This window comes from Gossypium arboreum, chromosome 3, assembly GCF_025698485.1.
Source record: "Gossypium arboreum isolate Shixiya-1 chromosome 3, ASM2569848v2, whole genome shotgun sequence".
Classification (NCBI taxonomy): Eukaryota; Viridiplantae; Streptophyta; class Magnoliopsida; order Malvales; family Malvaceae; genus Gossypium; species Gossypium arboreum.
The window spans coordinates 91,323,854-91,347,780 of record NC_069072.1 but is presented as its reverse complement, the minus strand read 5'-3'; the positions used below and the strand labels follow the sequence as shown (position 1 = coordinate 91,347,780).

The 23,927-nt window shown below is 32.9% G+C and overlaps 1 long non-coding RNA gene across 14 annotated transcripts; it reads left to right on the top strand.

Annotated features, from left to right (window-relative positions):
• The first annotated feature begins 229 nt into the window (after positions 1–229).
• On the top strand, positions 230–4,496 carry LOC108454435 (uncharacterized). Of its 14 annotated transcripts, none has more exons than XR_008280167.1 (8): positions 230–652; positions 2,072–2,170; positions 2,251–2,313; positions 2,443–2,565; positions 3,157–3,300; positions 3,399–3,486; positions 3,644–3,749; positions 4,052–4,496. It is a non-coding gene; the product is annotated as an uncharacterized LOC108454435 (long non-coding RNA). The 14 variants fall into 14 exon arrangements; XR_008280166.1 differs by having other exon boundaries at positions 3,399–3,489; positions 3,634–3,749; XR_008280168.1 differs by having other exon boundaries at positions 3,399–3,489; positions 3,634–3,749; positions 4,047–4,496.
• Positions 4,497–23,927: the final 19,431 nt, after the last annotated feature.

The window sequence follows — 23,927 nt, the reverse complement described above, 5'->3', positions numbered from 1 at the left end:
ATGATTATGTTTGACTGAATACATTATAATTTTAAATCCAACATTCTCTTAAAAGTAGCAAAACTGAAGATGAACTCTTAATACAAGCTTATGGGAAGCTTAAAAAAAAGGGGAAAAAAGTAACCCGGCTGTTACATTAACCTTGATTAGATCGTGACCATTGAAAAAAGAAAAAAATTAAAAAGAATTTAGAACCGGTAATGACCGGTTATACATAAAATTTACCCTAACCCTTTCATTTTGGTTAAAAAAATAAATAAATAAAGTCTTGTCTTTCTTCTCTTGTCTTCTTCACTGCCTAACTCCCCCGGTTTCTCCTTCGCCACCTGTTTCCCACACTCCTATGCCGATAAAACTCCGGCGTGACTAAGAATTTGAACTGCCCCAAAAATCTTCATTTGTTCTCCTCTCTTCACAGCCAAACCTCCCCTGTTTCGAATTCGCCTTCCGTCACCGCCTATTATCCCGCACTCCAACGACGTTCGACTCTCCGATGCGACCAGAAATTTTAACAGTCCTTCGCATTTTATTCTCTTAGTTTCTTCGCCGCCAAACCTCCTCCCGCTTCGGGTTCACCTTCTGTCGCCACCTATTATCCCGCTCCGGCCCTGTTCGACACTCCGTTCTGGTGCAAAGCTCCAACATATCTTAAGTTCGTGTCTCTATTTGAAACTCATGGCACCTTCCCTTTTCTTTTTCCCTTTTGAAATTATAGCATGTTTAGTACTTGATTGTTTCCTTTAATTAATTTTTTTGTTAATTGTTGCCTTTACAAAGTTTCTCCTAGAATCATAACTCAGAAATGAACAAATTCTTGTTGACTAGCGTTGAGTTTCAGGCATGGACTTTTGTTAAAGGATAGTTAACAATAACCAAAATTAAGAACTCAGAGACCTATAAAGGTTGTCATTAAAGGATAGTAAATAGTAGCAAACTAAGAATACTAAATAATTTATTGATAGTATTTGCTAGCTATGCTACTCGTATTTGGGTGAATGAAAGTATATAATTGTGTACCCAACATGATTATAGTTTCTTTGTTTTCAAGATTTCATATATTTTATGTCCAAGTATATGGAGTGTAAGTTTCAAAATATTAAGTATATAATTATGTACTCAAATAGCATTTCCACCATTTCTTTAGTGACAATCTCATAATTTTGGACGCTACATATCATAATAGAAATGAAAAGTAACATATACCAAATTTATTAACACTTGTATGATACAAATTATTAATGTAAATATAATTATGATATTGACCATCAAATCTAATCCAATGGGAATTTTTCCTTTTATGCATGACTACTACAACTCGTGGATATTTTTATCTTAATCAAGGACAAATAATGAATTTACAATAACAATTATAATGTTACATTAAAATAATAATTTGTTCTTTTTAGTCAATGTATTAGTAACTATGTTTGAGTCTCACCATTTGTAATTGCGATGCGTGCTTGTAATGGTTTAATTCTATCTTATGATACGTTCTTTGATGTCTTGAAATTTTTTACATAGTTTTGTGGTTGTAAATTTTATACCCTATTGTTGATGTAGGACCTTTATAATTAATTGATGTTGAATATATGCTTTTCCGTACTATTTGAAATGAAATATTTTGTTGGTGTAAGTGTGGGGGTGTTTTGGTTATACCCTTTTAAATTGTAACTAGTACATATTGTAAAGCTACATAGTTGTTGAAGTTATTTGTATTTGATTGTCGATAAATCAGCTTGTTTTTTGGTCTTTATAGCTATTTAGTTACTGTATGCGTGGTTTAAAGATTCTTTGTTGAGTTAATCGTGAGATCTGATTATGTAGTTTAAAGATACGATTGTCTAGGGTCTATGGCTTTCCAGATGGCAAACTTCCCATTCAGATGGATGATAAATTGCTAGGTTCTATCCTATTTTTCCAAAAATGTCATCTAGATGGTTTGAACTCAATCTGGATGGCTTCCAGACTACATGAATGTTTAATCCTTGCTTTTTCGATTCTGTTTAATCCATCTTTCCATCTTTGTTAGAGCTCTGCATATGTCTTGATGTTTTTTGTATTATCAATATAGGTTGTAATGGCAAGTGGAACGTCGAAGAAAGTGCAGAAACCAGTATCATCATATTTACATTATGCGGAAGTTACATTATTTGTTATCATTGTGAAATAGGTATCCATTTAGGATTATGCTGATAATAAATGCTTAAGGTTTTAGAAATTCCATAAAGATAATTTATGGTCTTTTTGTAGTGCAAGTGCCCAAGAAGGAAATGTCAAGAGAAAAGTAAGGAGAAACAGAAATTGCACGTACATGTGAGTTGAAGTTTTGAGAAATTCTATGTTTATTGGTGGTTTATTGACGAGTTTTATATACAACCATTGATGCTGATTATATGTATATTAGTAACTGTTTATATTCTTTTGAATGAGGTATGTTGAAAGTTGGCCAGAGTGGTCAAAACTTTTGGATTCAGAGAAGAAGCCTTTCAAACAAAAGACGACCACGGAGAAAGTAGAATACAAAAAAAAGAGTTAGAATGTGAAGAACAAGGTGGAAAGAATAAGGTATAATATAGGTTCTAGTTATGCATGAGCAGTATGCAAACAAAATTAGTTTTCCATGGTCTACTTTCTCTAGTGTAGGTCTTATTTACATGGTATGGTCGTATATACTTTACGAAATACATATATACTTGCACACATACATATGTATTGCATACTTACATAAAAATAGTTGGTTAAAATCAAATATTAATCTTAAGATTTAGGATTTAAGTATTCGTACCTAATCGTGTATTCTTCTTCCTACCTAAATTGGTTGTCGAGTGTTGAAATTCCACCAAATTGATGAATGAAAATTTTGGTTTTCCCTTGTTTTTGTAGCTGAGAAGAGTAACTACGAATATATTTTGAATGAGTAGTTGAAGGTAGAAATTAGAAATATTGGAAAATACCAAAATTCTAACATTGTTTCCTTTGAAATATTGGTCTGGAGGTGCGTGGGATTTTAATATATTAAACAATTTTTTTTTTTTTTTTTGGGGTGGGGGGGAACCATCAAAAACAGAACACAACGTTTTGTTCTCATACAATAATAACCAATGTTTAGGGTTTCTTCACTAGCCACAACATTTACATCTCTTTCCCTTCAAGCAGCTCCAACCTCTCCAACGAACTGTTGCCTACCAACTCCATTATCAGCTCCTTTCTCACTACATGCTCTACTAATTACTTCAATGCCGCTACCTATTACGCCATGCACTCCTTTTTTTTTCTTTTCAGGACACTCTCAATTCTCAAGTTAGTGATTTCAAATTTTTTACTATTCAGTTTTTATTTGACTTATTTTTTTTTTCCATTTTCTTACGATGTTGGCTTCCTCCCATATCACATCTCAGATGGCGAATTGTGTTATCTCGCCAATCCAACCACAAGCTCCACCAATTACTTCGACACCACCTCCTATTTTGCCACACTCTTTTTTTCGTAGTACTCTTTTGATTCTCCAATAAGTGATTTCAAATTTGTACTCTTCAATTTTAGTTTCTTCCTTGAAAATGATTCATATGTAATAATTTTACGGTATTTCTTAGTATAAATTTTGTTGTTTTTCTTACTATATTGGCTTTCTAGCATGATACAGGCAAGATGCGCGACCCTTTCTTGCCTCCATCCAATTGGGTTATCGTGACAATCTGACCACAAACTCCACAAGAAACTCAGAAAAGAAGTAATCAAATCTCCAACTGGTATACATATGTTGTGATTTGCTCACTTTCTATTTGCTTAAATGTGAGATTTTTTGTTTAGGGTTTATGTTTCCAACTTTTTCCCCGTTTGATGAATTTAGTTCTTTGCTATTTGGTAATTGCTGTTAGTTTTAGTAACTCATTTTAATTTAAGTTTTTATGTAGGCCAGTTTGTAACATCTTTTTATTATTCTTATTAAAATTAAAGTATTAAGTAGAAATTCATTGCATTAAACCATTTATTTGCTACTCTTTGTCTGGATCACTCGAGGTTTATATTCTTGGGTCGTTTTCTAGTTCAGCTTTGTAGATGGCATCTATGAAAAGAAAACATCTCTGCTATGATGATAAGAGGTTTTTCTCGGCCACAGTGGAAGAAAGGCTTCAGAACCTATTACAACTTGGTGCCCTTCTTGAGGTGGGTATGTCTTTAGATCTAGTCAATGTAGATTTGGGTAATTTACCGAATTATACAAATATGATTGGTAATAGGGGATGGAAAACATGCTGATTCCTGTATTCCCCCATGTGTGTGAGTTCTACTGCAACTGACAATAAATGTTTTGTGAGAGAGAAGAAAGTGCCATTCAATCCTGAATCTGTTAGGAAATGCTATGAGAATTGCGAGCACACTGAGTTCATCAATTTATGATGTACTCCGTCAAGGTTGTGGCATGGGAGGTTAAAACATGTTTGCAATTTGTTAATCATTGACATTTCTAGTTTTCCTGCCAGTCTTTAGCAAAATACTTTGGTTTCCTTGTCTGATTATACCATAATGAATCCGACCGACCAATTAACACCATGAGGATATTAATTCTAAGATTTGCTATATCAAAAATGGTCATCTGAATTTGGACCAAATGGTGAGTATCCATTGCCGATATACTTGAAAATGAGGGGAATGAATTTGGGTCTGGACCAATTTGGGATGTTTTTTTTTTTTTTTTTGGTTATGTTATTATAATGCGGTGTATAAAACGATATTTGCTCAATGTTATTTCGATTTTAGTGTTGTTTATTAATTAGTTCAGCTGTATGAAAATAATGATTTCAAAATGTATTAAATGCATGTAAACAAACAAGGCAAAATTTCATCTAGATTACAAGGCAACAGTCTTAAAAACATGTGGTATCACCACTATTTTGTTACGATTTTGCTATTATGGAATAACAAAACTCATTTCTTAAATCATAAAATTAAAATTTTCGTATAAAATTTATAAAGATTGTGGTATATACCAAAACTTATAAGGAGGTGCTATTAGAAATTTTGGAACTCCATTACAAGATTTTGTATATATCAAAATGATTTAGGCTTGTAAATCAGGATTTGATATATTAAAATACCTCATTAGAAATTTTGATATGCACTTAAAAATATTGATGTTTTGTTAGAAATCATGATAGAGGTTTGGGTATTTCAAATTTCTAATAAGGTTCCATAGAAATTGTGGCATTCCCTTAGAATTGTGATATATGCCAAAGTATCTGAAGATACATGCATTAAAAGTTTGGTGTTCTGTTAGAAATTTTAGTTAAGGCTTGGGATACATAATTTTGGTATACCAAAATTTCTAACGAGATTTCATAAAATTTGTGGTATTTCTTTAGCAACCGTGAAATGTACTAAAATATTTTATGGTGTTTTTGTTAGAAATTTTAATAAAGGCTTGGGTAATATGATATTAATATACCAAAATTTTTCAGGTTCCATATAAATATTGGTTTTCCATATAAATATACCAAAATTTTTAGGTTCCAAAATATATAAGGATGTGCTTATATTTTTTTATATACAATAATTTTAATAATTACCTTAGAAATTCTGATATCACCTTAAAATTTATGGTATATACCAAAATATATGGATATTTATGTAGAATACTTTTTGTCCTAAGAAATTTTGGTATCAACCAAAATATTTAGTTATAAAATTGTTATTTCGTATTTTGGTAATATTTTTTCTTATTATCATGTTTCATTATATCTATATTTAATTTTTAATTAAATTACCAAAAACTATATAATTTTCTTCGTTTTATTGTAAATGCAAAATTCTGATATTGAAAAATATATAAAATTATGTAATTAATGAATAATGTTTTGAAATTTGATGTTTTCATTACAAATCGACTAACATATACATTGTTTTATATGGTTTCCAATGAGATTAGAAAATAAGTTGATCAGAAGGAACCCAACGAAATGTTTTAAATAAAATGGAGTTCCCTCGAGAATGAACTTGGGAAAGGAAGAGTAGAATTTAATACGATAAAAAATTATTTTCTTATAAGGTCATCAAAACAAGATGAGCGAAGACATTCAATAAAATAATTTTTTTTTCTTTCCCAACTAGATTCGATTCTTTTATTTATTTTTTCTTACGACACGATAATTTTAATTATTAGATTTTTGACTAAAGCATCACCACGTTTGATAATTTTGAATCAATTGGAGATATTTCTTATAATATAAATTTGGGTATTTCGTTAAAAGTTGAGTTATAACTTATAAATCCTGATTTGGGTATACATGTATCAAAATATTTAATGATATACTATTATAAATATTGACATTTTGTTAGAAATTTTGATATAGACTTATAAATTAGGATTTTGGTATACCAAAAGTTTTAACGAGTTTCTTTAAAAATTATGGTATATACTCAAATATCTAAGGGTATGTGTATAGAAATTTTGGTAGAGACTTGGGTGACATGATTTTGATAAGCCAGAATTCATGACGAGGTTCTATAGATATTATGGTATATACCAAAATATCTAAGGATACGCACATAGGTATTTTGGTGTTTCGTTAGAAATATTGATAAAGGCTTGGGTAATGTGATTTTGGTATACCAAAATTTCTAATGAGATTTCATAGAAATTGTGGTATTCCCTAAGTAAAATTGTGGTATATATTTAAAAATATCTAAGGATATAATACTAACATATATAAGGATATGCACTTAAAAATTTTGTTATTTCATTAGAAATCTTGGTAAAGGCTTGGGTAACATTATTTTGATATATAAAAATTTCTAACAAGGTTCTATAGAAATATTAATATCTCTTAGAAATGGTGGTATATGCCAAAATATCTAAAGATTTGCGCTTAAAATTTCGGTATTTCATTAGAAATCTTGATAAAAGTTCGGTAACATGATTTTAATATACAAATTTTTTATTATAAATACCAAATTTTAATGATTCTCCATAAAATTATTGGTATTTCTTTTGAATTTTTCTAATTCCAAAATAGCTAGTGATATGCTCTTTAGAAATTTTGAAATACCAAAATTTGTATGTACGTATGCTTAGATATTTTGAAATATCAAAATATTTAAGAATATGCCCTTAGAAATTTTTGTATTCTTTTGAAAATTTTGATAGCCACTTTTAACATGTTGAATAAATTAAAGTCTTTTCTAAGCTCTGTTTTTGTTGGAAGCTTATATTGTCATCATATGTAATATATAAGTTTAAGAAAGTATTTGACAGTGCATTAATTATTAATAAAAATAATAAAAAGATAAAATTTGATCAAATTTATGTAGTTAATTTAGTAATTTATATTTGTTGACTTATTATCTTTTTAACAATTAAACATATACTCATTATTATTATTGATTGGTTCTCTGTCAAGTATAAATAATTAATAATAAATAATAAGTAATTTAGTTAATTATTTAGAAGGTTAAAATAGTGCATGAAAACTTATATCAAACAGTTAACTGAATTAAATTAGTATTAACCAAATCGAATTTTTTAAAAAAATTAATTGAACTGAAATATTTTAGTTAATATAGTCGGTTTGAACCAAAATTTGAACACCCTACTTATACCTCCTCATTAAAACTTTTAGATTATTTGAAAAAGACAAGTAAAATAATATATAATTATATTTTAAAATAAAATATATATCCAAAATTAAAATATTATTATATAATAATATCTTTTAAGCTTAAATTATATTCATGTATATTTGAAAAGTGACCGAGTAATAAGATTCAAGTATAAATATTTGTAATTACTCACATAATTATTCCAATTGTTATAATTTTCTTTAAGAATCGGAGAGTAATTGGTGTGTTCCATGCATACTTAATTCAATTAAACTCATTAATTAAAGTAATTACCCAAACATACCACAATGTGTAATTACATGTCAAATCTAATTATTATGTGTGTTTCCAAAAAATCCAAGTTGTTTAAAAATATATAAAAAATGTTTTTATTTAGAAAGAAAAATATTATTACGAAATTGGTTGTTGAAATTCCTGTTTAGTTACCTCCACCTGATTTAAAAATTAATAAAATTCTAACAATTTTAAAACATATAAAAATCTAAATTTTTAGGGAGAGTCCAGTATCTTGTCGAAATTGTTTGTATTTTGACTGCTTCTTTTATTTTATATGTGGAGGTGTCCCAAGAGGGCCCCTCTTGTTTCAGCTTTGTGATCATTACACCTGGTAGTACGAGCACTTTGTTGCTAACACTTATTTTTCATTTAATAGGAGGGCTAGATTGTTGCCGAAATGGTCCGACGGTATTCACATTTCTCATCTTCATTTTATTTATCTATCTATCTATTTTTGCTACAATAGAATGTAATCACTTAAATTTCACACAACACAACCTCTTCATCTTACAATTTCTATATATATATATATATATATATATATATATATATATATTTACTCCAAACAATAACAGTTTAATTGATGATGTAAACTAATCAATTGAGATTCGTATTTCGATTTAAATTCAAAATAATATTTATTTTTAATTATATGAGTGTATTCTTTTAAATTTTATATAAAAGATACAAATATTTTTGAAAATAATATTTACTCTTTATAAAAATAAGAATTTTAAGTAAATTTACAATTGAGTTAAAGAGTGATATCAAATTAATCAAAATTTTAAATATTAACTGAATTAAATTTATAAAAACTTTAGTAAAATTGAAGTTTTAGATATTTGAATATTCAAGGTAGCATGTAATTGTTGGAATACATATTTATATTTATGCTTTGCTAATGGTGTAAGAGATGAAAATCAATGCCTATAAAATGAAATTTAAACGGGAAGGGAGGGAGGAAGGCGACAAAAAGGCTTAACTTTTTAAAATTTATTTTCAACTTAAATTGAGCAAGTGAAGTGAGGGAAGGGGAAAAGACAACCCCCTCTTTATGTGGGTCCCGTTTACAAATTTCCCCTTTCCGTTTCATTTCAACCTCTGTCACGTCTCTCTCCTATTCTCATTTTCTTTTTTAATTATTAAATAATATTGGCTGCTTTTTTCTTACCCGTGAAATTGTTAAATAACCTATTCTTTTCATTATTACAACTCTGTATGCTTCCATTCCACACTTATAATAAACCTTTCGGTTAAACTATATTTTGAGACTTGAACTTAGTAATTTATTTTATATTGGGGTCTAAGTTTTTTATTATTATCTAAGTTAGACCCTAAATTTAGCAATTATTCTCACATTAGGATATGAATATTTTTTTGTCTAAATTAGGCACTAAACTTGACAATTATTTTCACATTAGAACTTCAACTTTTTTTTTGTATTATCTAAGTTAGTCTTTGAAAAGCCTAAAATTCAAGCTTTAATGTGGGAATAATTTCCTAGTGACACAAGGCTAATACTTTGGTCAGGTAAACTGTGTGACCTTAGGCGATTTATTGGGTTCAAATCCTACCTAAGTAGAAGCAAAGCAAAAGCAAACTCGAAAGACAAAAGAAGCTACAAACAAACAAAAAGCCACAGAAAAATAGCGCACCCCAAGTGTTTGACTAAATGCTCTTGAAAGTATTCTATTGCTTTGAAGGCTTACAATTGAGTGGTCACAAATGAGAAAGAATGTCACCATTTATAGTTGAGCTCCCCCAAATTCAACGGTATAGATTGAGTTATATCGATGGTCAAGATTTATGCCTATCTACAAGATGAGAGTCCTAAGGGATTTAAACTCTAAACATCTATATCCCTTAGGATTTACAATAATTACCTTGATAACTCTAGTTGTAACACCTCTCGCCCGACCCGATCGCCGGGTCTGAGTTACAGGATTCCACATTCATTTCCGGAGCAATTACCGTCAATTATACAGTAAATATTATTCAAACATGCAATTAAATAATAAACAAATTTACATTATAATACACCATCAAATCCAAGCCTTAATTGAGCTTACAAAAGCTCTTTTGTTGACCCGAGCATGAAATAAGACCAAATTGCAAAGTTTTAAAAACTTCAGGGTCAACGTCGTGATGTCACTTCCTCCATGTTGTGAGTTGCCAAACAGTATGTCACATCGTGACCTCAGGCCACTCGACGTCAAGACTTGACTCACTATTAGCCGACATTGTGACGAGGTTGTAATGACCCGAAAATTAATGGTGTCAAAAAATATGATTTTAAGACCCTATTTCCATAAATCGAAACCATAAATATTTGGATAGGTAATTTTATCGAATTAGTGATTAATTAAGGTACAAAGATTAAATTATAAAACTGGTAAAAGAATCATGGAGCATGGATTAATAAGGCAATTATACCTTCTTAAGTTAGAGTGAAAGATAGTGGCATGAATTTAAATGAATTTGTTTCAAAAAATAAAAATAGAAATAAAAAATAACATTGTAATAAAAATAAGGTAATGGGCAGAAATAGAAAGACATTGTCTTTTCCATTCTTCTAAGCATCGATTTAAGAAAAGAGAGAAGCCAAAGAATCGACCAAAAATCTTAGGGTTCAAACCATTAATTGGTTAGTGTAATTTAATCCTTTTATTGTAATTTTTGAAATACCGAGAGCTTAATCTAGTTGACTTGTGTGTTATTTTTGGAATTATTAAAGTTTTAGAAAGATTACATTGATGATATCTTGAAGTTTTAGGTACTAAATTGATTAATTTTAAGCTTAGGAGTGAAAAGAGACTAAATTGTGAAGTTAAACTATAATTTTATTCAATAGGAACTAAATTGCATAAATTATGAAATTTTTGGTGGAAATGTAAACAAGAGCTCTTAAATGGACTATAGTGAAATTAAATTGAAAATTTGAGTTCTAATTTGAAAGTTATGTTGGTATTGATTTTAGGGACTAAATTGAATAAAATGTAAAATTTGTGTAAATTTTTAATCGGGTGTGAATTTGATTGTTTATTAATGATTTGGTGTGCTTATGTTAATCTGTAGCTAATGTCGACCTGAATTCCTCGAATAGGAAGGGAAAAGACAAAGTCTTTAATGAATAGCTTGAAGTTTACGGTTTATATTTCTATAATCCGAACTACTTCGATTGCTGCATTTATGAATTGTATTATATGGTAATATCATAAGGTGAGTTGAAATGATAAAATGAGTTGAATTGATTTGATTTGTATTGGATGTTTGTGAAAAGGAGTAAATTGTGTAATGACTAAATTATATGTGGTTATAAATGTGGAATTGAATCTATATTGTGATGAATTATGCTGTCACATATATAAATTGATGATTTTCTGATGAGATTTTGATATGGAATTGAGGAATTGGTATATTGATTGACAATGTTAACTGATATAGAAAGCTTGGAATTTGAAATAGAAAAATGACAAAGTATTGTTAAGATATCATTTACGGTATGAATTGGATTAAGATATTATAATAGTAAGTAAATATGATAAAATGAAACAATTTATTAATTGAATTGCATATGAACCTTATGATTTTCGATTTATGTATTTTTAATAACTTATATTATATTATAATGTTTGGATTATGGAAATATCATTGAGTTCACGCTCATCGTATAGTTTTGGTTTTTCATGGTGTTGGTTAGGTTTTGATCGTAATAGTTAGTCAATATTAGCATCCAGTCGTAATCCCGAACTCAACAAGTTGGTGATATTTCTTTGTACTTCAATGGCATGTACCTAAGGGAGTCTTATGTTTATATAGTGCTAAGTTTGATGAATGACTTAGTATTATGATTTGGTTTATGTATATGTTAATGTTAGTTAACAATGGTATGAATCTTGTGTACATAAATGTGTTGTGATGTGTTTAAAATGTGAAATGGATAAAAAACAATCTAGTAAGTAGCTAATGTATGTTGGATGGTGTTTGGTTGAGAAATGGTTGAGTAATGTATGTGATTTGAATAGGAAAATAACATGCTAATATTACCATGAACTGGTAAGAAAAATGTTTGGTTGTATGATAGACATGAAATGGTCATATGTGAATGGATTGAATATGCATTGTTGGATGGCTAAATTGATTTGAAAATGGGTGTATGAATTAGATCGAACATGCTTGAAATTGGTCAATTAGGTTGGTAAACATCTATGTTTTGGTTGTGAATTGATAGATTTATAATTGTGATTGAAATGCTATATTTTATTTTTGAATGTATGAGTTAATGGCAAGTATTGAGGTTCCTTAAAACACCATTTGAGGGATATTATGTTTGGGCATGAAATGGACTTGTAAAATGGAATTTTTTTTTTACCATTTTGGCAAGAAGGTATCGGTACCCTAGCATAGGTATCGATACTTGTCCTTTTGAATAGTTTTCTCAAATAAACAGAATGCCAAAAAGGTGTCGATACTTTTCCAATAGGTATCAATACCACATGACATGTATCAATACCTATGACTTAAATGAAGTATTTTTAAAACACTAAAGCTAAAAACGGTATCGGTACCCTTACAAGGATATTGATACCTGCTAGGAAATTTGAAACTTTACAATTTAGTCCTATTTCATGCTTGAACATCAAGATTAGGCCCCCGTATGTTTGATTTAGAATAATTCTAATTGTATGTATGTTTATATCCTTGTGTTTGATTTAATTACACATCGAATGAAGAAAGTAGCCCCAACAACGAATGTGTAATCCTGTTGCTTGGACCCAGTGATCAGGTCGGGTAATAAGGTGTTATAGAGGAAGATAGCTCATCAGGACGAGGACTCTGTTTTTTTGAAAAATTTAAGCCATTTGGTACTTATTTCAAAACTTTCATTAAACCTACACATCTTGCTCAACAATTCACCATTTACTTGAATTAAAACATACCAAAACATGTCAAATAAACCATTTAACCATTTTCATTCAACCAATTCAATATAACTTCAATTTAGCACAAATCATACATTTCCATTAGGCATTAGAATTTCTAAAATCATGCATTAAAAATGTTTCAAACTATGACTAACATTCAAGCTTAACACATACAGAACACCTATGTATATGTAACAATTGTAGATTTTAAACGATCGAAAAGCTATCGATTCAAAAACAAGATAGTGTGAGCTTCAAGGTGATCCATTTATCATGTTCCACAAATTGACAATCTACAAGGAAAGAGGAAATAACAGGGTACACATATTGAATGCTTAGTAAGTTCATATGAAATTTACTTAACTTACCTTAACAATTCAACAAGCTAAAAATTTAAACAAGTTAGCAATCAATAAGACATTCTTTGGCATACCAATGACTAATGCATAAAATCATATACAACCAAAAGGTTAGTCCATTTGTATATCAAGTTCAATAGATAAGAATTCATTTACCACAAATTCATTTGAAATTATACATCATTCAATCTATATTCAATCCATTTCATCCTTTCCATTTTCATTAGGTTAAAGTTTCGCCTGAAAGATCTATAGTAAATTGAATGAGGAGACACGAGACTATTTTGCTCACATAAGCTGATAGTGATCAGGGTTGATCACACAAGCTGATATTTTTACGAATTTACTCAAACAAGCTGACATCATATCGAGGTTACCAGTCCAGGCTAAACCAATGATACTTATAAATCGAGAATTGACCGCCTCTCCCTATCCTCATGAACATAGAGAGAAATAAAAACTAAAAACAATAATCAAATTAAACTAATTACACGTGGTGTCTGCCAATGTGATAGTTTAGTTGTAATATATTTGTACAACAGGGTACAAGAGTACTCCGAGAGTCGAACCCAAATGAGTCAATGGTTAAGGCTCTATTTGTTTGCTAGTAAAATATTTTCTGGAAAATAATTTCTTGAAAGTGATTTACTTTTTTGGAAATGATTTACTTTCTAGTGTTTGGATGAATCTGTGTAAAATATTTTTTGTTGTTTGGCAGGTTTCTTGAAAATATTTCATAAAAGCTATTTTATTAAATTAAACAAATATATATTTAAGAATTTATTATCTTTTCATTGTTTAATTGAGTTTAATATATATATTAATAAATTTATATTTTAAATTATTTTTAAATCAAATTAAATATATAATAATACTCAATTATTAAGCTAGAATATTAACCGTCATAAATTGAAAACAACCAAAGTCATATAAATTATTTCTAATTGTGTTATAAAAAAATAAAAAACAAGGATTGAATAATTATAAATTAGCTTCCAAACCACAACTAATAGTAGAAATTAATAATATTGTCCAAATGCCTAATTAGTAGTACACCACATGACAACAACAACATTGTCCAAGTGCATAACTAATATTACACCACATTAAAGTATCAATATCTTCAACCTTAAGAAAAATTTTGAAGCCAAATTTTTCTATGCTTCTTACTTTTAACTAAAAAAGCTTTGGCCTCGGATCCATGACTCACAAGATAATCAAACACATTATAAGGAAGTCATCATCAAACCCTTCTACCTCCACCGACATCACTTTTTTATAAAGATGTGGTGTCTTATCCGCAGTAAATTGTTCCAAAGCATTAGCAATTTTGCCAAGTTGTTCACCCACAAATTTAATTTGTTCATCAACGACACTTTCTTGAGCATTTTTTCTTTTACGTTTGAATGTGCCAGATGAAGATACTTTTGTTCTTACCTCCTTAGTCTCTTCATTGTCGCAGTCTATAGGCACCGAATCTTGGTTACCATCATCCAAATCTATGTCAACAAATGTTGTGGCAAAACTCCCTGTTGCTATATCTTTACCAACAAACAAAGCCATTCATCATAATTATCAATGCTTTTATTCAAAAATGGTTCATACTTCTTGTGTGCCTGTTGGATATTATAAACAATTAGAATAACAAGTAAAAAACAATTGAAATATACTTAACATATATATACATATATTACCATCACTGCTGCATCATATGTCGCTCTATCACATGTGATTATTTTCATGTTATCATCCCATCCAAAACCACTTTCAACTCGAATTGTGCATATAATCTGCCATTGGTTTTTTACAGTCCTCAAATGATTTTCCACATGCTTCGCATCGCATTAGACTTGAAATCTTTCAGAAATAGCTATAGCAACTCTATTAATAGAAACTGGTTTGGAAGTGCTAGAAGGCTTATTTCCTTTCTGGGCCTCCTCTACTAGAATTTCAAAAAATAAAGATGTTCCGTTGGTTTTGTCCACCTGAATTGCTTGGAGGTCCCTTCTTTGTTGCCTTTACCCATTCTACATTAATAATTGTCATTGTCAATCATTTCAATATCCAACAAGCTTAAAACATAATAAATTCAATATCTAACAAATTCAAGACATAATAATTTCAAAATCCAACAAACTAAAATTTCAATATCATTATCCAACCAACATTAACAAAAAAATAAAACTTTTTTTAATACTCATACATAATATAGAAACAATAACCCTAAGCCCTAAACCTACATAATATTTCTAGCCATATAATCATTCCACATAGTTTGTGCAATTTCTTCTCTCTTAACAGACCATTCTCTTGCTTCTTCTCTTTCTTCTCGCTCCCTAAGAATTGGTATTATCAAATCAGACTCAGGCTCCTCGTATAATCCTTAATTAAGTAAATCACTAGGATTAACTCCCATTATATGATTATGAATGATACAACAAGCCAAAACTATATCTACTAGAGTTTGAAAATTCCAAAATGGTTCAGCATCTAATACACGAAATCGTTTCTTCAAAATCCCCAAAACATGTTCAATAGTGATTCGTAATGATGAATGACGAAGATTAAAGAGTTCCTTTGCATTTTCAGGCCCTTGAGCACTAAACTTTTTTAAATGATATTGGAAACCACGATATGGGGTAATATATCCATTTTGGATGCCATATCTAGCATCAGCAAGATAATATTTACCTACAATTTTACAAAACATAATTATTACTAATAAATTATGAGCTTACTAGAACTATTTGGTATTTAATGTTAATTCTTACCTTTCAGAATTCTTAATCCTCTTGGATGTGAAAGTGCATCATTTAAAATACGAGAATCATATGCACTACCTTCCCAACCAACTAGAACATAGGAAAATTTCAAATCAAATGTAATGGCAACCAATACATTTTGTGTCGTCCCCTCTTTACGGCTATGAAATCTTCCTTGAATGCTAAGTGGAACAGATGCACGAACATGAGTTCCACCTAATGCTCCAATACAATCTTTAAAATAATGATAAAACCTTGGATTGTTTCTGATTTCACTAGGAGTTGACTCATCGGGTAATCTAATAACTAGGTTATACAATTTCAAAATAGCTCTCAATACAACCCTAAAGTAACGGTGAATTGTCTCAATTTGTGACAGCCTTAAATTGACCCTAGTCGGAAAGTGGTTTCGAGACCACTAAACCGAGATATAAAAATAATTGACCGTTATAGTTGATGCTCAATATATGTACATATACATGTGTGAAAATTTCACGTTTGGATTTTGTTAATTGTAAGTGAATTTTATCAAATAGGACTTATGTGAGAAAATCTAGAAATGTGCTAGGCAATTGTAAAGTGGGCTATTAATGCATAATGTGAAAATGATGGGTTTGCACGTCAATTTACCCAAAAGTTAAGCATGATGGCCGGCCATGCTAAGAGTGGAAACATGTTGCAAACATGTTTAGTTAGTGGTTATGTTAGAAAGAATAAAATAATAAAAAAGGAATAGGATGAAAACAAAGAAAAGAAAAAAAAGTGTCCATCCTTTCATTTCTTTGCTTGGCCGAATGTCCCAAGAAGAAGGGGCGGGAAGAGCTTGAGAAAATCAGCCATGGTAGTTGCTAGACCAAGGTATGTTTGATGTTGTCCATGAGATTCATGTATGTTTTAGTTGTTAGTTTGAATTCTATCTATCCCATGGTTGGATTTGGGGTTGTTGGAGAATTGGGATTTGACAAAGAAGCTTAAAAATTTTAGTTGATACCTTGAAGCTATTAACATGTTAGTTATATGGATGTGTTAAGTTGCTTGGGATGTTAGCATGAAAGTTGGAATTGTTAAGCTAATTTGTTGGAAGTGCCGAATTTAGGACTAAGAAGAGAATGAGTATTCGGCAAACATAGTGAAAAGGTAGGTGTTGCCGATTGTTAGATTTAGACCATGGGAGTGGCTATAATGGGCATTAAGATGTAGAACTTAAGAAATGTAGTTATATGTGAATTTACATGATGATACAAATAGATGTGAAAATATATGCTAGATTAGGAAAATTTGATTAAGTGTTCATGAGATGAAATTAGGTGTTTAAAAGATGTTATAGTTGACATTGTATATATATACATACATTCGCCATCTCATTGAGTTTGAAGGTGGCGTTAAATCTAATTGTGATGCCCATTTGGAAGTGTATATATATATATGTATAAATATACATAAGTATGCCCGTTCGTGATGTTACCTTTAATTATGTGTATAATCGACTAAATGGGTAATTAGTGAGGATGGTTGCGAATATACAAACATACATATGCATGTGTAATTGAATTATGAATGTTTAGCAAGATGGTTAAACTAGTTGATTTATTGATTAAGCTCAAGGAGTTAAAGAAGGAGAATCAAGCAAGGGAAAGACGAAGGTCATCGAGTAGCCGACTTGGAACTATTTTACCCAACACAAGGTAGGTCACTAAGCATATATTTTGTATTGATTTAAATAGACATAATGTTTATGTAATTATGCTGAAAGGAATGATAAATTTATATACATGTATGTATGTGGTGATGAAAGTATTGAATGAAAAGAAAAGAGGTGAGATGTATTGAGTTGTTGATTTCGGCACTAAGTGTGCGGGTATAAACATTTGTGATCATGAGAATGGCACTAAGTGTGCGGGTTTAAAATTTGTACAGCACTAAGTGTGCGAGTTGGATCATATAGCACTAAGTGTGCGAGTTGATTATATAGCACCGAGTGTGCGGACTCACTATATGCTTTTGAATCACTAATGACACCGAGTGTGCGACATTATTGAGTTGACCACTGACAGCTGGTCGGGTAAGTACCTTGAGTTCATGGCTAATAGGCGCTATGTTTATATTTGGAGTTGAGCTTGGTAAGTTTTAAACCTATGTGACAATTTTAATTGAAGTCACGTACATAAGAATTATCGTGGAATAAGTGAAAGGTCATGTAGTTGTATGATTGTAACGAAAACAAAATGGTGTATAAAAATGCCTCAAATATCCTATTGATTTGTATATGGAATGTGAATGTGTAACTTGGTATGAGATTGAATCGAAAGGTCTAAGGAACTATGGTATAGTTCAGTTTGAATGGAGTAATTAGCCTCGTTCCATTTTGTTTCCTCTTGTGATAATGTTATTAATGGTTGGTAGTGCATTGCTTATGACTTTCTGAGTTATATACTCATTCGGTGTTTGCTTGTCACCTATTTTAGGTTTCTTGGACTCAACTTTTTGCGTATTCGGGACCGTCATCAAAGTCATCACACCGACTAGCAACTTTTTGGTATCTTCTTCTTAGATGGTCTAAGAGAACATTTCGGCATGTATAGGCTATTATGTTTGTTTGAACTTTGGTATGTAAAACTTTGGATAGCCATGCGAAAATGGCTTATATACGTTTTTAGCATAGCACTATAATCGTTTGTATGTTGATCACTAAGAGGTATGGAAATGTTGGAAACGATTAGCCATTGGAATGGTTAATCATGATTATACCTTGTGCTATGTATGCAAAAAGGGCTAATTGAATCATGGAAACTATGAAATAGGTAAAGTCTACCTTAAAGGCGATGCTTGACAGCAGAGCGATGTGGATGTGAAAATCACTAAAATAGTAGGAATATAATTAAATAGTGAATAAATTATGTAAATGAACCTTGATGAATCTATTTTCATATGGAAGAAACGAAACTGTCATATGAGTTGTATGTTAAGAGATATTTGGGTTTTAGTGAAATAGGGCCAGAACGGTTTCTGGATTCCCTGTTCCGACTTTGAAAATTCATTATAAATTAACCCGAGACATTTAGAAGTCATTCCATATATGTATAGATTCCTTTTTGAGTCTAGTTTCTATAGAAACAAACGACATCAGTATTGAAGCCCTGTACAGGGAGATATCCAGGTTGTAATGCAGGAAAGTCAGTGTAGTCGCACCCTGGAACAGGGGAGACTTTAACTAATAAACTGTACTAATTGGCCTGAACAAAAATTCTAGAAAAAATTTGTAGATGGATATATGAGTCTAGTTTTAGGGAAAAATCACGAAACTGATTTTCGAGTTGTATAACTCAAGATATGATTTTTAAGGTGACAGTGACACAGTTAGCCAGCTGTCTGGAATTTTTTTTTTATGAATGGTGAAATTAAGTGAACGAAGTCTGTCAACCCCTCATGTCCGACCCCGGCGACGGTCTCGGGTACGGGGTGTTTCAATTTAATTGGTGTCATAGCTATGGTTTAGTCGGTTCTAGGACTACTATAGCACGTGTGAGTCTAGCTATACATGCCTTAATGTTAATGTTTAAATGTGTGATGACTTCTGACGGTTAAAATTTTTGTTTTGATTAGTAAATGGATCCCGTGTAGAGAGAACCTTGGCGGATGACGTTGAAAGTGTAGCGGCTGCTCTCTGCACAAGGGACGCCGCTGTTGAACCTCGGTCATCTGCGAATAATCAATGTGAGGGGCTAAACAAGCCTTCTTTACCATGATGAATGAGTGGGTCGCGAATATGCCCAAACCAATCCGGCTGTCCAACAATTCCCGAATTTGAATAATCCACCCAAGAGCCCGTAATGCCATCGATTCTGATCCTGTGAAATTTGAGTAAGCCACCAGACTTGATTAGGAAGCGCAGGCTGAGGAGTTCAAGGCCATAGTTCTTGATGATGCCGAAAGGGCCGAGTTTCGCTTGATAACACCATTCGGTGTTTGATGAACTATCATGCACACCGATGAATGTCTAAAGTGTGCTATATCCTTGTTGCGAGACTCACTTACTATTGGTGGAGGACTTTGATTTCCATAGTCCCAAACGAACGAGTTACTTGGGATTTCTTTCAAATGCAATTTGAAAGAAATATATTAGTCAACGGTTCATCGATCAAAAGCGTAAGGAATTCTTGGAACTCAAGCAAGGCCGTATGACATGATCTGAATCTGAACATGAGTTCGTAAGACTCGATCGGTATGCCCGGAGTGTGTGGTGATGAGGCTGCTATGTGCAAGAGATTTGAAGAAGGATTGAATGAAGATTTAAAGCTACTAGTGGGTATTTTGGAGATAAAAGAATTCGTAACACTAGTAGAACGAGCCTGCAAGGCGGAAGAACTTGGAAAGGAGAAGAAGAAGGCTGAGTTTGAAGCTAGAGACTATCGTAAAAGATCAACAGGTAAAGCTCCGTTCTCGGCTGTAAAGAAGTTCAGGGAGGACACTAATAAATCGAGGACGACTGCGGGAATTTCCATTAGAGCACGACCATCGACGGACTCCCGAGCTACTTCGGTAGCTAGTGTGGGCAATAACCGTCAAGAGAAACCTGAATGCCCCCAATGTGGAAGAAGACACATAGGTGAATGTTGGGGTAAGACTACTAATAGGGCCTGTTACCGGTGCGGTTCGAAGGACCACTTCATTAGAGATTGCACGGAGCTTGATGAGAAGAATAGGATGCAAGGTGCAAGACCTAGTGGAATGACAGCTAGAGGTAGACCACCGAGAATTTCAGAAGGTAGGGGTGGTAGTCAGAGAGGGGCCTCTGATACGGCTGTTCGATCCGAGACCCGTACTCCTACTAGAGCATATGTCATTCGCGCACGAGAGGAGGCATCCTCCCCTGATGTTATCACTGGTACTTTCACTCTCTTTGATACTAGTGTGATTGCATTGATTGACCCTGGCTCTACTCATTCATATGTATGTGAAACCTTAGCATCCAGTAAGACTCTACCTGTTGAGTCTACTGAGTTCGTAATTCGAGTGTCAAATCCCTTGGGTCAATATGCGCTTGTTGACAAAGTGTGTAAGAGATGCCCTCTAATGATCCGAGAATCCTGTTTTCCGGCCGATTTGATGCTTTTACCATTTGGTGAATTTGATGTTATTCTTGGTATGGACTGGTTGACCGTATATGACGCAGTGGTGAGTTGCAAAAGAAAAACCATTGATTTAAGGTGCGCAAATAACGAGATAATCCGACTTGAGTCTATGGACTTAAAGGGGTTGCCAGCTGTAATATCATCAATGTTGGCTCAGAAATATGTAAGAAAGGGGTGCGAAGCATACCTTGCGTATGTACTTGATGACAAAGATTTAGAAAAGAAACCCGAATCTGTGCCGGTGGTTTGTGAATACCCGGACGTTTTTCCCGAAGAATTACCGGGTTTACCACCTGTCCGGGAGGTAGAGTTTGGTATTGAGCTTGTACCTGGGACTACGCCGATTTCGATAGCTCCGTACTGTATGACACCAACCGAGTTAAAAGAGTTGAAAGCTCAGTTGCAAGAATTGACGGATAGAGGTTTCGCTCGACCAAGTTTCTCACCTTGGGTGCACCAAGATTGTTTGTGAAAAGAAGGACGGAACCATGAGGTTGTGCATCGATTATCGTCAGCTGAATAAGGTGACAATAAAGAATAAATATCCGTTACCGCGTATTGATGATTTGTTTGATCAACTAAAGGGAGCCTCGGTGTTTTCAAAGATAGATCTGAGATCGGGTTATTATCAGTTGTGGATTCGAGATTCGGATATACCCAAAGCGCTTTCGAGCGAGATACTGGCCACTACGAGTTCTTAGTGATGCCGTTTGGGCTCACTAATGCCCTGCGGTATTTATGGATTTGATGAATCGGATCTTGAGACGATGATTTGGACCGGTTCGTAGTTGTGTTCATTGATGACATCTTAGTCTATTCAAGAGATGAGACCGAACATCTTGAGCACCGAGATTAGTGTTGCAAATTTTACGGGATAAGCGGTTATATGCTAAGTTCATAAGTGTGAGTTCGGTTAAGAGAGGTTAGCTTCTTGGGTCATGTGGTATCCGCGATCGGTATTCGAGTTGACCGAGCAAAATTTCAACCATACTTAACTGGAAGCCTCCAGAAATATTACGAGGTTCGAGCTTTTAGGACTTGCCGGTTACTACCGACGGTTTGTAAAAGGTTTCTCGATGATAGCCACACCCATGACGAAGCTACTTGAAAAGATATTAAGTTCGAATGGACGAAAAAATGTCGAAAAGTTTTGATCAACTGAAAACTTATTTGATGAAGCCCCAATTTTAGTGCGGCCGAATCGGGCAAAGAGTTTGTCATCTATAGTGACGCCTCCCTACTTGGGTTGGGTTGCGTATTGATGCAAGAAGGTCGAGTTGTGGCCTATCGTCGAGACAATTAAAGCCACATGAGAAAAATTATCCGACCCATGATCTCGAATTAGTCGCCATCGTATTCGCTTTGAAAATATGGCGACATTACTTATTTGGTGAGAAGTACCATGTATTTTCGGATCACAAAAGTCTCAAATATTTGATGACTTAAAGAGACTTAAATCTGCTGAGAGACGTTGGCTCGAGTTGTTAAAAGATTATGAGCTTGTCATTGACTATCACCCGGAAAGGCTAATGTGGTTGCGGATGCCTTAAGTCGTAAATCACCGTTTGCCTTCTGAGCGATGAATGTACACTTATGCATTCTATCCGACAATATACTAGTGGCGGAATTAAAGGCCAAACCATTGTTGAGTCATCAAATTCGTGAAGCTCGGAAAGTCGATGATGAATTGGTTGCAAAACGGGCTGAATGTGTTAGAATATGGAATCGAGTTTCAAATTGATGATGACGATTGTTTGAGGTTCGAAGTCGGTTGTGTGTTCCAAGAAATTGAACTCATTTCAATGATTCGAACGAAGCTCATTGTAGCCGAATGTCAATTCACCGGGAGTACGAAAATGTACAACGATCCGAGGCGTCGGTTTGGTGGCATGGTATGAAACGAGACATTTTCGATTTTGTTTGAAGTGTTTAATATGTCGACAAGTAAAGGCGGAACATTAAGTGCCTCTGAGTTTACTTGACCGATCATGATACACGAATGGAAATGGGATCGAGTCACGATGGATTTTGTGTCTGGGTTGCCAGTGTCGACAAGTAAGAAAGATGCGATTTGGGTTGTTGTTGATAGACTGACTAAGTCGGCTCATTTTATCCCCGTACGTACGGATTTTTCATTGGATAAACTGGCTGAATTGTATGTTTCTCAGATTGTGAGATTACACGGAGTACCGATTTCTATTGTGTCGGATAGAGATCCGAGATCCACCTCACGATTTTGGAAGAAATTGCAAGAAGCTTTGGGTACCAAGTTGCATTTTAGCACCGCTTTTCATCCCCAAACCGATGGTCAATCCGAGTGGATAATTCAGATACTTGAGGATATGTTGAGATGTTGCATCCTCGAGTTTTGTGGTTCATGGGAAAGATATTTTCCTTTGATCGAATTCGCTTACAACAATAGCTTTCAATCAAGCATTAAGATGGCACCTTACGAGGCTTTATGCGATCGAAAATGCCGTCGCCATTGTTTTGGACCGAGCTCGGTGAAAGTAAAATTTTCGAGTGGATTTGATTAAAGATGCTGAATGAAAGTAAAATAATTCATGAAAGTCTCAAGGCGACCCACAGCATCCGTCGTAAATCGTCTGTTGATTTAAAACGAAGAGATATTGAGTATCAGGTGGGAGACAAAGTGTTTCTTAAGGTATCGCCTTGGAAAAAGATACTCAGATTTGGCCGTAAGGGCAAATTGAGTCCGAGATTCATTGGGCCGTATGAGATCTCCGAACGAGTTGGCCCAGTAGCATATAGGTTGCTTCTACCCCGAACTCGAAAGGATCCACAACGTTTTCCATGTTTCGATGCTTGACGTTACCGATCCGATCCTTCGCATGT